General features: G+C 39.9%; 1 protein-coding gene across 3 annotated transcripts in view; it reads left to right on the forward strand.

Annotated features, from left to right (window-relative positions):
• Positions 1–7,377: 7,377 nt before the first annotated feature.
• tango2 (transport and golgi organization 2 homolog) overlaps positions 7,378–16,132 on the forward strand; it is a 56,193-nt gene continuing 47,438 nt past the window's right edge. For all 3 annotated transcript variants that reach the window (XM_062958372.1, XM_062958375.1, XM_062958374.1), the window contains exon 1: positions 7,378–7,464. The gene's annotated coding sequence lies outside the window, so the exon portion shown is untranslated. The remainder of the gene's footprint in view (positions 7,465–16,132) is intronic.

Genomic DNA, 16,132 nt, shown 5'->3' on the forward strand with positions numbered 1-16,132 from the left:
GGCTGGATCCACGCTGCAGAATTAACGCAGCATATTATTATGTTGATGATGGTTATTTGTACCTCGCTTTCTCTCTACAAAAGAGACTCAAAGCGGCTTACAGTACAATGATCAGGAATTCCAAAACACCTGCAGGGCCACAGATTGTGCAGGCCAACTACACTATAGAATGAACACAGTCTGACACTCCCCCCCTCCCTTTGAGCTTCCATGACTCAGTGCTATGGAATAATGGGAGTTATAGTTTTCAGGGTACATCTTCACTATAGAATGAATGCAGTCTAACCCCATTCTAACTGACTCAGTAGGGAGCCGCAGTGGTGCAATGAGTTAAGCCCTTGTGCCAGCTCAACTGCTGACCTAAAGGTTGGGTTGCTGACTTGAAGGTTGCAAGTGATTGCATATATCATAAAGGAAGATAGGGATGCATCTGGTTTCAACTGGAAAGCATGTACTTTTATACTCAATTTTTTAACCAGTAACAATAGACCACATAATAAATATACAGACACAGGAATGAGACTCTGCATACACAGACCATAACCATAAGTTACTCCTAGCAACGTGATTACAAGCCCTAACAATACCCATCCAAAGATTGGGGATCTACATATCTGATGTGACATGTGCCATCCACAATGAATAGATTGACAGACATCTGACATCAAAAATTCCAGGATTAAGTCATCAGTGAGGGAACACTTCTGTCTCTGACATCAGTGACCATTCTGGAATAACCAGACTTCAAAATCAGCTTACACTCTGAAATGAACAAAAATTTCTCAGAAAATTAGACTATCTCCTGTGACTTGAATAAGAACAAAAAGTTTTTAATCACATTACATGAGACTCATCTGTATAAGGATGTCTTTCACATCATGCAACAAATCTTTTGTGAATTGTTACTGCCTGCATTTTTGGTATTACGATTCCCTATGGCATCTCTGCCTATAAACTGGCCTTAAGCCCACCATGTGTGTTATATACATATCTGATGATGTGCATTCCCCAAAGGTTTATGACATCTGTTCCAGAGGCTGCTCTTATAAAGCAAATACTGATATTCTGGGGCTACCTTAAAATATCACAGAATATTTCTGAGCTACCTTTAATCCAAATCCACCTTCAGTAAACAAGGTTGATTTTTTTCCTTTTCCTTTTTTTTCTTGGGCTCTTGAGTGATAGCTTATGACATGTTTCACTGTACTCCAATCAACCATTCTAAAGCATTTTCTAATGCACTGCTTCCCAATGTAAATCTCTTCTACTTAACATCAAAATCATCTGCTACTCTCAGTGCAGTGGGTACAGACTCATTCCTGAGAGGTGATAAGACCTCTTGCTTCAAAATACTGCACAGGTATTAAGTAATAAACTGGAGCACCACAAACACTAATAGATACGGCAGCTCAGCTTCTTCAGAGCTGTTGCACCTTTGAAACCCATTTCACACTGAAATTCTGCCTGCCCATTATTTAGGCTGCTATTTTACTATCTATGTGCATAAATGAAATAGGGGGCATCATAATATTATTATTCTTCTGACGATAGCAAAACAACTTTAAAGTCAGCAGCAGTTTATTTGCTCAGTAGTCACAACTAGAATGTATTAAGGAGAGCTTCAGCAGGTCTGGATTTCACAGAAGCTATATAATATTTGCATGACTGCAAAGGAGTATTTTCCAAAAGGTTATGAATGCCATTTTACAAAGCTACCTGACTGTGCAGGGTGCACTGGAAGCTAATAATGAGTGAGTGCATGGAATTACACACACACACAGTTTGAATAATTATTAGAGAAAGGTATATACAAATATGTGTGAGAGAGAGACTGATTGATTGATTCTGCATATGTGTACATTGCCATTCTATATTGTACCTTCTTAACTTTTCTTTTTTGACTTGAGGTGGAATAGATAATTATTTAGGATTGAGTCTTGCATCCTTGCAACTACCTGGTCTCCAGAAGTTAAACCTCTGGTACAAGTGTGTCACTATTTTTATGTGTGTGAAATGTATGTGATAATTAGGATTTCTAGCCTAGCTAAAGGCTCAGTCACTTAGCCTCCACTGCTTGGGAAATGCATAAAACTATTTATAGGAAATACAATCTTCATTCGTTTTGAGGCACTATGTTCTTCTGTCAGTCAGCAGATATTTATGCAAATCTGCTAGTTTAATACCCTTTCCCACAAAACAAGTTTTGAAGTTCTGTCCTGACGAACAGGATAAAATCAAGCCCATATAATGATTTGATTTTATATTCAAAGCAATAAGAGAAGCTTTGAAATAATTGCCTGCAGATGGGTTTGAGTGATGTCTGTATAGGCTCTCTGGAAGCTTACCCTGCACAGTTCTCCTGAGGATGGAAGGTGTAAGCCTTGGCCTTCCACATATTACTGGAATTGCAGTTTGATAACATTTGTGTTATTGAAAACCAAACCCCAGAAGGATTAACCCCAGAGTCCACAGCTGCATAGGGACTAATCCTGAGCCCATCTTTATCTTTTCCCATTTCAAGCCACCTTTCATTGAATTTCTCTAAAATACTGCATAAACACCACACACATCCTGGACCCCAGGGAATGACCACACAGCAGTTAGCACAACCCATTCACAATACCCTCTAGCACTGAATCAGACCCGCTCCCTGGGGTCTCCACTGAATTCACCAACATCCGGACCACAGCCATACGTCTGATCTCAAAGTGCTATAAATAAACACTTCAAAGTATTCTGTATTCAAAGCTGACTGGCACAACCTGGGGATCACAACCAGACACAGTGAAGACATCTGCTCTTGTGCTTTGCTACTCTGCTGCTGAATACGCATGCCTAGTGTGGAATACATCTCGCCATGTTAAAACAGTGGACGTGGCTCTTAATGAGACATGCCACATTATAACAGGATGTGTACGCCCCGCACCACTGGAGAAATTAATCTGCTTAGCCAGTACTGCACCACCTGACATCAATCAAGAAGTAGCAGCCTGTAATGAAAGGAACAAGGCATTGACATCTCCAGCCCATGCTCTGTTCGGATATCAGCCAGCAAGCCAATGCCTTAAATCAAGAAATAGCTTCCTAAAATCCACAGAGATACTCGCAGCAACCTACGACATGCGAGTGTGGAGAAGAGCAAACCACAGACCACTCACTACAATGAAGTCTGAGTCCTGCCACATGAACAACTGAGGGCCTTCTTACAGTGACACCAGAGGCACTAAAAGTGGCCAGTTTCTGGTCAAAGGAAATTTAGTATAATGCCAAGTTTTTAACTTTGTTTGTGGCTTTTCTATACATTATAACTGTATTCTCAATTCGCTTCTGACACGATAAATAAAAAAAATAACCTGTACACATCTTCAGGCTACATAAACTGAAACATATTAACCTCAGACAAGCAAGAGATAAATTTACATCAACTGAATCTGTATCAACTACTTCATCCAAGTCAACTGAATGGGCAATGTAGCAATGGTACATTGCAACAGTTGTAACAAGTGCAAGTAGGGCTTCCCACAGCATCTTGTAGCCTTCTGTCCTGTTTTGGATTACAATTCATACATTGCAAGATTCAGGAAGTGGATTTGATATTTATCCCATTTAAATCAGGCCTTATGATAGTTCCTTTGCTTATTCCCCCAACCAGTATGACCACAGGCTGGAAAATGTGGGAAGTTATCTTAAAATAACTTTCCCAATCTCAGGCTGTATAATTGGCCTATGGTGCTTCTCTTGAAGACTTAGCCGTGCAATGGTCTAAAAATGTGCCCTGACATTACAATCCCGTTGTTGTTGAAAACAGGAATTCACCTGGATTTTCCCTCTTATCGCACAGTCTACCTAAAAGTGCTTTCAAAATGCAGATCATATTTTTTGCTTAGCACACCATTGCATAAACCAGTCATCCTAACCCATGCATTACCCTTATTGGCCATGCTTTCCCTTTTTAAACCAGAAATACTGTGCAATTATGAGATATGTGTTGTTCTCACAAGAGTGTTCACTATTTGTATTTTCATTCCTGCATGACTTTGCAGTTGCACAGTAATGCACTTCTGGGTTTCTGTGAACATATAAATCTCTCCATGCCTTCCAGCCTAACATAATATGGAGAGCATAACAAATATGGATTTTGTTAATCCCAGCCTTTTTCCCATTTAGTTATGTTGTCAGGTTGTGGTATAGTTAGTTATCAGTGCAAAACCTTGTTTTGCAGTGCTGAGGCCAGCAGAACTCCAAGGGTTTCTCATAGGTAGTAATTTCTGTCAATTTGAATACAATGCCCAATATCGCAACTATTCACATTCCAAAGGCAATCCAGTTAACAAATCAATGCGGTTAGCATGTCTGTGAATGTAGCTTGAGGCACAGATATTGCCAAAAAATATCTCAGAAGTATTTCCAACAATAAGAAAATGCTTGTCCATCAAAGATAATCCATAACAATATCAGGAATAAACTGCAAAATAACAGTTATCTTGGACTGTTAAAAGGAAGAAAAGGGGGAAAAGATAGTTTTGCAGCCAGAGGTTCTCTTCAGCCCCATCTACACTGACATATAATGCAGTTCATGTTGTAGACTCATATAATGCAGTTCAAATGCAATAAAGATCTGCTATATATTTTGTGCATTGGCATATCTTTGTTCCTAACAGTTCAGAGAGATAACTAGACATATCAGTCAAACAACTGAGAAGCCTAATTTGCCTTGCATGAATACTAGTGGATATTTATTTACCATTAAGGAGAAGATTCACTCAATGAGTATTTAACTCTTCTCAGGAAGATCATAATTTAGTTATGATTATTCCAAATAGTGTGAATGCCAATTAATCTCTAAAAGGGTCACGCTTCCAAAAGGCTATGGAGATTTCTGGTTTTCAAATAGGTTATGATCTCTATAAGGTCATGCCTTTATAAAGCAGTGTAGATGGAGACGACGTCTGCTCACTGGAAACAGAATGGCTGCAATTTGGGAACAGAGAAGTGAAATTGAGAAAGGTAACACTCACAACATGCCCATAACACCTTCTGTAGTCTCCCGGTCTTGATGCAGCAGCACTTGTGACTTATCACACCACTGGTAACACTGGAAAGTCCTTTCAGGAGGCTATTGACAGGATTCCCCTGGGAATTAAAACATATGTCCAAACAACAAGGGGGAATCTGGCACTTCAGTTGAGATGTGTAAAAAGTAGTGTTTCCTATTCTTATTAACAAGTCCCTTTCATGGGCTTCAACCCTCATGCCATGATCCAACAAAACGTGTCACTGGGAAGAAGGATTTTGATGGTTGCCTATAAAAACACTGTTCCAACAAGTGACTAATCTCATTTGTGTCAAGGTAACCCTGACCAGGACTGCCTTCTACCGGGAAACATGTCCTTACTATGAAAGACCATGAAGATCCAGAATAGGTCTCTAGAGTCACTTACAATCCCACCACCAAGACTCTACACTTGGAAAGCAATCATATTCAGCTGTGAATTGTTGCCTATGATGGGTTGTTGTTGTTGTGTTCTCGAAGGCTTTCGTAGCCAGAATCACAGGGTTGCTGTGAATTTTTCCGGGATGTCTGGCTATATTCCAGAAGCATTCTCTCCTGACGTTTCGCCCACATCTATGGCAGGCATCCTCAGAGGTTGTGAGGTCTATTGGAAGCTAGGCAAGTGGAGTTTATATATCTGTGGAATCATGTCCAGGGCAGGATAAAGAATTCTTGTCTGTTGGAGGCAGGTGGGAATGTTGCCATTGGTCATCTTGATTAGCATTGAATAGCCTTGCAGCCATGTTCCAGAAGTATTATCTCCTGACGTTTCACCCACATCTATGGCAGAGGTTTGAGGTATATTTGTTGTTGTTTTTTGGAAGTGGATTCTCTTCTGACTCTTTTGAATGGCACTTCAAGCTCACGAGGGTCCATTTTGAAAATGGTGGCTGTTTCAGTGTTTCTTCGGGAGGGTTGGGTTCAAAAAACATGTCTCAAAACCTCGTGCCAAACACGCTGCTTCCACAAATACAGTAGAGTCTCACTTATCCAACATAAATGGACTGGCAGAACGTTGGATAAGCGAATATGTTGGATAATAAGGAGGGATTAAGGAAAAGCCTATTAAACATCAAATTAGGTTATGATTTTACAAATTAAGCACCAAATATCATGTTATACAACAAATTTGACAGAAAAGGTAGTTCAATACATGGTAATGCTATGTAGTAATTACTGTATTTACGAATTTATTTATTTTATTTATTACAATATTTATATCCCGCCCTTCTCACCCAACAGGGGACTCAGGGCGCTTACAATAAAACACACACACATATATAAAAAAATTGTACAATGCACTATAAAACAGTTAAAAATTATTAACTTACATCGAACATTCATAAAACACATTCTAAAATACAGATGGGTGTGTTCAATTTTAAAAGACTGGGTCTGTCGATTGAGTTCCAGCGTACGTAATAATAATTAACACTGTTAATTGTTATTCGAATTTAGTACCAAAATATCATGATGTATTGAAAACAAAATGTGTTGGATAATCCAGAACGTAGGATAAGCAAGTGTTGGATAAGTGAGGCTCTACTGTATCATTATTCATTTCCTTCAGTCTTGTTGAAACAACGCAGAAGTCTACAAAAATGCGTTGGATAATCCAGAACGTTGGATAAGCGAGTGTTGGATAAGTGAGGCTCTACTGTATCATTATTCGTTTCCTTCAGTCTTGTTGAAACAACGCAGAAGTCTACAAAAATGCGTTGGATAATCCAGAACGTTGGATAAGCGAGTGTTGGATAAGTGAGGCTCTACTGTATCATTATTCGTTTCCTTCAGTCTTGTTGAAACAATGCAGATGCGTCAAGGCAAGTGGTGTGGAAAGAAACCGGACACTGCGGCGTGAGGCTGAGGTAAATTTAGGGCCGGTGAGCCCCAAAGCTGTAGAAAATGGGCCTAAGGATAAAAAGGATGGCCCTCAAATTCGTGGGCTGGTGTTAAAATTGACGCCTGAGGTAAACTTTCTTCCAACCTGAGGTAAACTTCCAGTCAGCGACAGAACTGAGCTGCCTCACAAAAGGGTTTTTTAAATATATATATATATATATTATATATAGCTTTAAATTTGACACAACTCCCTTCAACTCAATGCTCTGGAGCTCTGAGAGTTGTAATTTCCAAAGGTGGTTCAGCCTTCCCTCCCAAACTGCCGAGGCAAAGGGAAAGAAAAACGAAGCGTCGAAGAAATCCCCTCAGAGCACGCGAGGCCTGGAGCGACAGGAAGGACAGCCAATCCGCGAGGGGTCCCGGAGGAGAAGGGGCGGGAAGAAAGGGAAATTTAATTTGGCCAATGGAAAGCGCCTGGGCGGGGTTAGCTCCCACGGGCCAATCGCGGGGCGCCTTCTTGCGGGGTGGGAGGCGAAGCTCGGCGGCGGAGTTGGGACAGGTCTCTCGGGGTGAGTGGAGCCGGGCGGTTGTCCGAAGGGACGGAGGCGGGAGGGCCGAGGGCTGGCTTAGAGCACCTAGAGCTGTTAGAGTCCCCCACGGGCCATCCAGACCAACCCTCTTCTGCCAGGCAGGAAGAGACGGCTCTCTGGCCATGTTCCAGAAGCATTCTCTCCTGACGTTTCGCCCACATCCATGGCAGGCACCCTCAGAGGTTGTGAGAACATACCTCACAACCTCTGAGGATGCCTGCCATAGATGTGTGCCTGCCATAGATGTGTGCCTGCCATAATATTCCAGAAGAGAATGCTTCTGGAACATGGCCATACAGCCCGGAAAACATACAACAACCCTGTTGTGAGAACTGTTTGAAACTAAGCAAGTCGGGTCTATATCTCTGTGGAATCTCCAGGGTGAGATTCTGTTGGAGGCAAGTGTAAATGTTGCCAGTGGCCACCTTGATTAGCATTGAACAGCCTTGCAGCTTCAAAGCTTGGCTCCTTCCTGTTTGTGGAATGATGTCCAGAGTGGGAGAAATAACTCTTTGTCTGTTTGGATGCTTCAGTTGGCCACCATGATTAGCATTTAATAGCCTGGTAGCTTCAAAGCCCGCCCGCTTACTGCCTGGGGAAACCTTTGTTAGGAGGTGTTGGCTGGCCCCGATTGTAAACCATGTAATAGAATCATAGAGTTGGAAGTGAGTAAAATCTATTGACTATAAGAAGGTGTAGTTTAACTTGGGCTGGACCTACACTGCTGTGTATTCCAGTTTCTCAATCCGAATTATCTGCTTTGAATTGGATTATATGAATCGCAGTGTAGATGCGGCCTTGGAGGCAGGTTTCAAAATAAGGTATAAAAAAATTAACTAAATATAAATAAAGCTCTCTGACTGATTGTAGCACTTTAGCCAATTACTTTATCCCCTGTGTTTACAAAACTCATTCGGTGTACTTTGCTCAGTTGTTTTTATGCCTTTTATCTTGGTGCCTAAATCATGTTTTTATTACAGTCATCTTTTAAATTTTATTTTAAAAAGTATTTTCTTGTTAAGAGTTATTTTTCAAAGTTAGTTTCCCTAGTTTCGCTATAACTGGCCCGTAAATGGAGTATTGTTACTAGTTTTATTTTTCCTTGTTGGGTTGTATGTTGTATGTTTATGTTTATTACTTGTATTATTTTTAAATTGTTGTATGGTTCTGTTTTATATATATATAATGTTTATTTATTTAGTATGGTTCTGTTTTTATTGTGTGTATTGTATTGTTTTTATCATGTTGGAAACCGCCCTGAGTCCCCTGAGAAGATAGGGCAGTATATAAATAAATTATTATTATTATTATTATTATTATTAAGTTGCCCATCCCCATCATAATCATAATTACAGTAGAGTCTCACTTATCCAAGCCTCGCTTATCCAAGGTTCTGGATTATCCAAGCCATTTTTGTCGTCAATGTTTTCAATATATCGTGATATTTTGGTGCTAAATTCCTAAATACAGTAATTACCACATAACATTACTGCATATTGAACTACTTTTTCTGTCCAATTTGTTGTATAACATGGTGTTTTGGTGCTTAATTTGTAAAATCATAACCTAATTTGATGTTTAATAGGCTTTTCCTTAATCCCTCCTTATTATTCAACATATTCGCTTATCCAACATTCTGCCAGCCCGTTTATGTTGGATAAGTGAGACTCTACTGTATTCGTTTATCCAAGCTTCTGCCGGCCCGTTTAGCTTGGATAAGTGAGACTCTACTGTATATTCCTCGACCTCTTTGTATTGGTCGCACTTCTCCTGGTTACTTGACTAATATTAGCTCAGGGATCCTCTCCTCCCAAACTGACCTCAAATGAATCTGTAGCACTTTGTTTCTGAATTCGCAACTTATAATGGACACTTTGTTAATCTATCATTACAACCTCACTGTTTTTAATTCTATGTTTTTAGTAAGTGTGTTTCGTTTTTCTGGTCAATGTTTAAATATTATAACTGGTGCATGTTATTGTTTATTGATGTATTGTACATTGTTATTGTTTTGTATCTAATATTTCTGTGAGCTGCCCCAAGTCCCCTCCGGGGGAGATAGTGGCGGGATACAAATAAACTTATTATTATTATTATTATTATTATTATTATTATTATTATTATTATTATTAAGAGGCTTCGTGGGCCATCCAGTCCAACCCCCTACCAAAAAGCAGGAAAATCGCATTCAAAGCACTCCCGAAAGATGGACATCCAGCCTCTGCTTCAAAGCCTCCAAAGAAAGAGCCTCCACCACACTCCCTCCAGGGCAGAGAGAAAGTTCCACTGCTGAACAGCTCTCTCTCACAGTGAGAAAGTTCTTCCTCATGTTCAGGTGGAATCTCCTTTCCTGTTATTTAAAGTCATTGTTCCACATCCTAGTCTCCAGGGCAACAGAAAACAAGCTTGCTCCCTCCTCCCTATGACTTTTCCTCACATCTTGATCCATGGCCCTCATCATGCCTCCTCTCAGCCTTCTCTTCCGCAGGCTAAACATGCCCAGTTTTTTAAGCCCCTCCTCATAGAGTTTGTTCTCCAGACCCTTGATCATTTTAGTCGCCCTCAGCTTGTCAACATCTCCCTTAAATTGTGGTGCCCAGAATTGGTCACAGAATTGGTTTACTGGTTTTTGATGCAGATTGTGATGTATTTTTATGATGTTTTCATTCTGTTGTTTTTAATTATTTTAATTTATTATGTTTTTAATTGAGTTTTAGCTTGTAATCTTTGTTTATGCTGGGCTTGGTCTCCATGTAAGCCACCCTGGGTCCCTTCAGGGAGATGGTGGCAGGATATAAAAATAAAATTATATTATTGTTGTTATTATTATTATTGTTTCCTGTCTGGAATTCCCCTGCCTTCTGAGTGTTGTCATTTATAGTAGAGCGCTTGATGAACCAATCCGAACACAGAAATGCTGGACCACTCTCATAACCATAACTGGCGATTGCAGGTCACTGCAGGGACTAGTCTGTCCTGCTCTAAAGTGGCCCTAGGAAGCGTCTATATGCCACTCTTTATGAGATTTCTCATTGAGACAAGGTTTGGTTTATTTTTTGGAACTGGAGAATAAAGGGAGTTCTTACTTTGTCACTAGTGGAGAGAGTGTCCAGTCTTGGCCACATGTGACAACAATTCTTTTTTTTTTTCTATTTGCAAACCCTAAAGCTCTTGGGCCTGGAAATTGCTCAGTTTATTTGAAAATGGCTTCAGATAACTCAAAACAGCCCCTAAATTGTTTGCTTTTGTTCATATCTCTTGTCACCCTGGATTATAAGACAGGTTAAAAGGTTAGTTAAATATTAAACTAGAGTGGCCATGCAATGACTTTTCAATCATACTTTCGATAACTCTGTACTGAAATGTAGCAGCGCAGCCCACAGAGCGGATAAGGGAAAGGATATGGTTGGAACTATAGCATCCTTATTGACCTTGAAAGAAGAATGAAGTCAGAAAACTTATTATAATTGTGATTCAGAGTCATTTGAATGAGTCACATTTATAGAGTGTTCTTTTTCATGGTAGTTACATTATTACATTATTCTCCCGCTGGACTATTTTTCATTGTGGTAATTTCAGTGTATTTTGTAAAATGTGCCTGCGAGTGCAGAGAACTCATGATGGCCAGCCTGACAGTTTTGAGCCCTCCCATCGAAAATAGATCAGTGTCCCTGATGCCACATTCTGCTCCAAAGTCAGTGGCTGTTGGAGTGATATATGGTTCTGTCACTACCTAAAAGCAAACATTCATTTTAAATCATTGAAATAAGATAAGTTTCCTATAGCACAGCAAAGTTGGAACCAGTCCTCTTCATTTAAGGACAGCCTTCTGTGTTGTTGTTTTTTTTAACTTGATGATCAGAGAATTATTATTTTTTTTGCAAGATATGTCATGGAAATTTTATAATATTAACACCTGGCAGTTTAAATCCCCCAGAAGGTAAATGCTGAAAATTATGCTTCAGAAACATGCAATAATGCATTTTACTTACTATAAAATGTCTAGTATAATACAGTAGTGCCTACTCTGAATGTTGCTTATCTGCAGATGACAATGCAGTGTTACTTATTTGAAAAATGTCATATCTAACTTTCATGCATCTTGGACCAAAACAAAATTGGGCATCTTGTGAGTTGTAAGTGCAATTTCTGACTCCCACAAGAATTCCTGTACAGTTTCATGGTATTATGCTTGTGTTTCCTGAGCTTACAGAGAATTGCACTGTGCTCTCTCCCTGCCAACCTGCTGAAAACCAGACTGTTATTTCTGCTTCTTGTCATAATGGTTCACCAAAATGTGTCATGGGTAACTCTTGTCACAATGCATTATATTAACTGAACAATGACAGTCCTTGTATTCGGTTCTCTTTTGTTCTTAAGGAACAGAGCACTAAAATGCTGTATGCATCAATGGAGGGGTTTGATCCACAGTTAAGTCCAAAATGTAAGATATTAACAGGTTCCGTGTACCCATCAAATTGTCTTTTGCTATTTTCTCCCTTGCAACATAATATTATATTGCTCATCTTTCGTAGAATCATAACATTGGAAGAGACCACATGGGTCCTCCAGTCCAACCCCCACCCAGCCTCTGCCTAAAAACCGCCAGAGAAAGAGACTCCACCACACTCCGAGGCAGCATATTCCACTGGCAGGAAGTTCTTTCTAATGTTTATGTGGAATCTTCCTACAATTTGAATCCATTGCTCCTTGTCTGGGTGATCTCCTGAAGGCTATGCCTTGCAGTGTCATTGGTTCCCACAAGGAGGGGTAACGGTCTGTGAGCTTGACAAGCCTTGTCAGCTTCTCTGCTACATCTTGGATTTTTGCTCCAGGGAGACAGCACACCTCTTGAGTCATCCTGTCAGGTCCACAAACCACCAACCATTCCCCTCAGCAGGGAGTTTCTGACCACCACCTTGGAGGTTTGGCAGGTGCCTTTTGATATGTCGACTGCCAGGGGTACCTGCACATTCTTCTTTGCTGTTGTGCATCATCACTAATGCTGGAGAGAACTTCAAATTGATTCTGTAGATCCAAACTTACAGAGTGATTCCTGGTTCTTCTAGTTCTACCCTGTTTCCCTGAAAATAAGACATCCCCAGAAAATAAGACCTAGTAGAGGTTTTGCTGAATTGCTAAATATAAGGCCTCCCTTGAAAGTAAGACCTAGTAAAGTTTTCGTTTGGAAGCATGCAGGATCGGTAAATGTACATACCATAGATTGTTGTACATGGAAATAAAGGTAGTAACAAGAAATAATAATAATAATAATAATAATAATATAACTTTATTCTTGTATCCCACCTCCATCTCCCAGAAGGGACTCAGGGCAGCTTACACAGGGACAAGCCCAACAACAACATAAATTTACATACAAACAGAAATTTAAAACAGTGATTTTAAAACAGTATAGCAATAGAATATAATACAGAAATTCTTGAAAGGATTCACAGTTTGGTTATGCTGTTTTGTCATGACAACTACTGTACAGCAGATAATAAATTTTCATTTTTAAAAATTCAACCATAAATGTGAATTTGTCTTTGTGGAAAAATAAGACATCCCCTGAAAATAAGACCTAGCGCATCTTTGGGAGCAAAAATTAATATAAGACACTGTCTTATTTTCGGGGAAACAGGGTATGTGTAACATTCCTCCCAAGTGTCCACCACCTCTGTTTAGGTCATTGCTTTCTCAGAGGGATCCCCTATGCAATTCTCCAGGACAGTTTGTTCTATCAGATTCAAGGCAACCTCTTCCTCCCTAATAGAGTGTAGTGTGGATACCGGGGCCTCGAGGCTCTGGTCCTTCTCTTCCAAGAGAGCCACAAATTCGCACTTGCTGCAAGTATCAATATCCACATCCTCTTGCATGAACACAAACATTCCACAGCGGTTTCCGGTTTCATCAATTCTAGCAGAACTAAGTAGAGAATGGAACAGAAATTGCGACCTCCTCTGAAAACTCCCCCACCGAACACTCCGGTTTATCTCTCTGTGTGTGCCATGCTCCAGGCATTAGTGCTGTCGCTGTATAAAGCTAGTAGCAGTATCCATCATGGAGCTATGTATGTATATTGTGCAGGCTCACATAAGTGAATTTAGGTGACCCAAGATAATGTTGTAGAATGCCTTCATTGTTCATCTGGTTCTGTTGTGATTCTACAATTGACAGAAACATTTTTGTGGGGATGAACGGCTCTGTTCTGGTATATTATGGTTGAAAGATTTTGTCCACCACTCACAGAATATTTCTTATTTTGGTAATACCTATTTTACACCATCAATGCTGAGGGCCTCTTTTTTGTTTTGTTTTTTAGTGTCCCATAACATTGGCTTTAAATGTTGGGAGGGATACAAAACAATGTATTTTTGGATGTTAAAAGAATTCAATCTTTTCAGAAGCAGAAGATTAGCTAGCTGTATATAATATGTATGTGGATTGTATCTGACAGTGTCTTTTTGCCTTCAGGCAAGTACATCTGGTGGATTAAATTCACTCTCCTCCTGCAGCTTCCTTGTGTATCCCCTCCCAGGTTTTTCCAGAGAGTAATGGACTGTATGGAACAGATTAGAGTGCCATTTAGGAGGGCCATAGAGAGGAAGAAGAGGAACTCCCATGGGCCAGGTGGATGACTATAGATAACACCCATTTATAAAATCTTTCAAGTAGCTACTTGGTTGGGAGAGTGCATGCCACGATTAAACATAAAGAGGGTCCATGAGAAACAAAAGGGGATATGCAGACTGAACATTCTTGATGGCTTTTATTCTGAATGTTAGACCTCTTGAAATGGTGCTTGTCCATAGCCAGTTTGTATATTCTTGGGCAAATTGACTTGTTATATGTATTTAGTTCTTTCATATTCAGTGGGAGACATGATAGCATTGCTATTGGGAGCGGTCTTGAAGTCACTCTTGATTTATAAGGACTCTAGGGTAAACTGAGCATGGATTTTCTTGACAGAATTGGTTCAGAGAGGGTTTCCTCTGAGGCTGAGGAAGTGTGACTTGCCCAAGTTCACCCAGAGTGAATTTCCATGGCCAAGCAAATATTCAAAGCCTGGTTTTTCCCAGTGTCATAGTCCCACACTGAAAGCATTACACCACGCTGGCTCTTCATGGCTGTAGGAAGATAATCTTATCTAGCATAAGGCAGCCTCTGGTCTTGTGCTCCGTTGGCCTAGTGCAGATGTGGTCACCTTGTGGCTCTCCAGTTGTTGAACTGCACACTCTCATCATCCTTCACCAATTTCTATGGATGATATATATTGCTGGTCTGTAGGTTTCCTGGTATGGGGGGTTCTCCGGATGCAAAAAGACTTGCATTCAGATGGAATAAAAACCATACCAGCTGTATGTTTTCATTTGTTTTATTTTGGGGCCACTTTTTAAGGCCTTGCTTAACATAATATATAGTGCATTGAAATGTGCCAGGTCTTTAAAATTTGGAGGAAGAACTGTAGGACATGCTTTGTATGTGGAAAATCCAAGGTACAATTTCAAGTCTCACCGAGGAGAGCTTATCCTTAGTTGCCGTTCACTGAGCTAGAGGGAACAGTGGTCTGACAATGTACGATGGCATCCTTGTTTCATAGTAACATATTTATTTGGAAATAAAACTAACTACAGTAGAGTCTCGCTTATCCAACATAAACGGGCCAGCAGAACGTTGGATAAGCGAATATGTTGGATAATAAGGAGAGATTAAGGAAAAGCCTATTAAACATCAAATTAGGTTATGATTTTACAAATTAAGCACCAAAACACCATGTTATACAACAAATTTTACAGAAAAAGTTGTTCAATGCACAGTAATGCTATGTAGTAATTACCGTATTTATGAATTTAGCACCAAAATATCATGATATATTGAAAACATTGACTACAAAAATGCGTTGGACAATCAGAACGTTGGATAAGCGAGTGTTGGATAAGTGAGACTTTACTGTAGTTCAGTAAGGTTTTCTCCTAGATGAGTAAGCTTCTACCTTTAGTCAGTGCAAAGTATAAACAAGATTCATAGTTTTTGGAGTTGCTAATAACAACCCAGAGTATCACTCTTAAATGTCACTTCCAAATAAATTGTTTTTTTATTAAATATATGCATATTTTGTCACTCCTTTTAGCATATGGGAGAAATGCAGGTTTTAGCTGAAATCTGGCAAGGTAGCTGTGCCAGTTCTCCCAAATCAGTTTTTTGCTGACAGGAGTATTTGGTCTCTCCGCCACCCCCGCAGAAAGGCTTTTCAGGACTAATTCTCTGTAACCAGTAGTCAGCAAAAACAGCTGGTATAACCTTGGTTGCAAGAATTGTTTTCTGTCACTTGGCAGTAACTGAACCTAATGTGATTATTATCAACTTTATTAGGCTTCTGAAAAGATGTGCAAAGCAATGGTTTCAACGAGGTTTTTGTGAGTGGGGAGAAGGCAAGACAATGGTAAGGCAACTGTGTAGACTTGCTGTGGGAAACACTAGGCATCTAGGAAAGAAAGGCGGTATTAAAGATATAAGCAAAATTGGTTTCTGAATACCTTGAAACATCTACATATTGAGGTCTGCCAAGAGCTCTCTTCTCCACATTGTTTTTTCATCGTGTGGAGATGCAAGAGATTGTGTATTTTTAATATCTCATTCCCCAGGC

This window comes from Anolis carolinensis, chromosome X (genome assembly GCF_035594765.1).
Source record: "Anolis carolinensis isolate JA03-04 chromosome X, rAnoCar3.1.pri, whole genome shotgun sequence".
Classification (NCBI taxonomy): domain Eukaryota; kingdom Metazoa; phylum Chordata; class Lepidosauria; order Squamata; family Dactyloidae; genus Anolis; species Anolis carolinensis.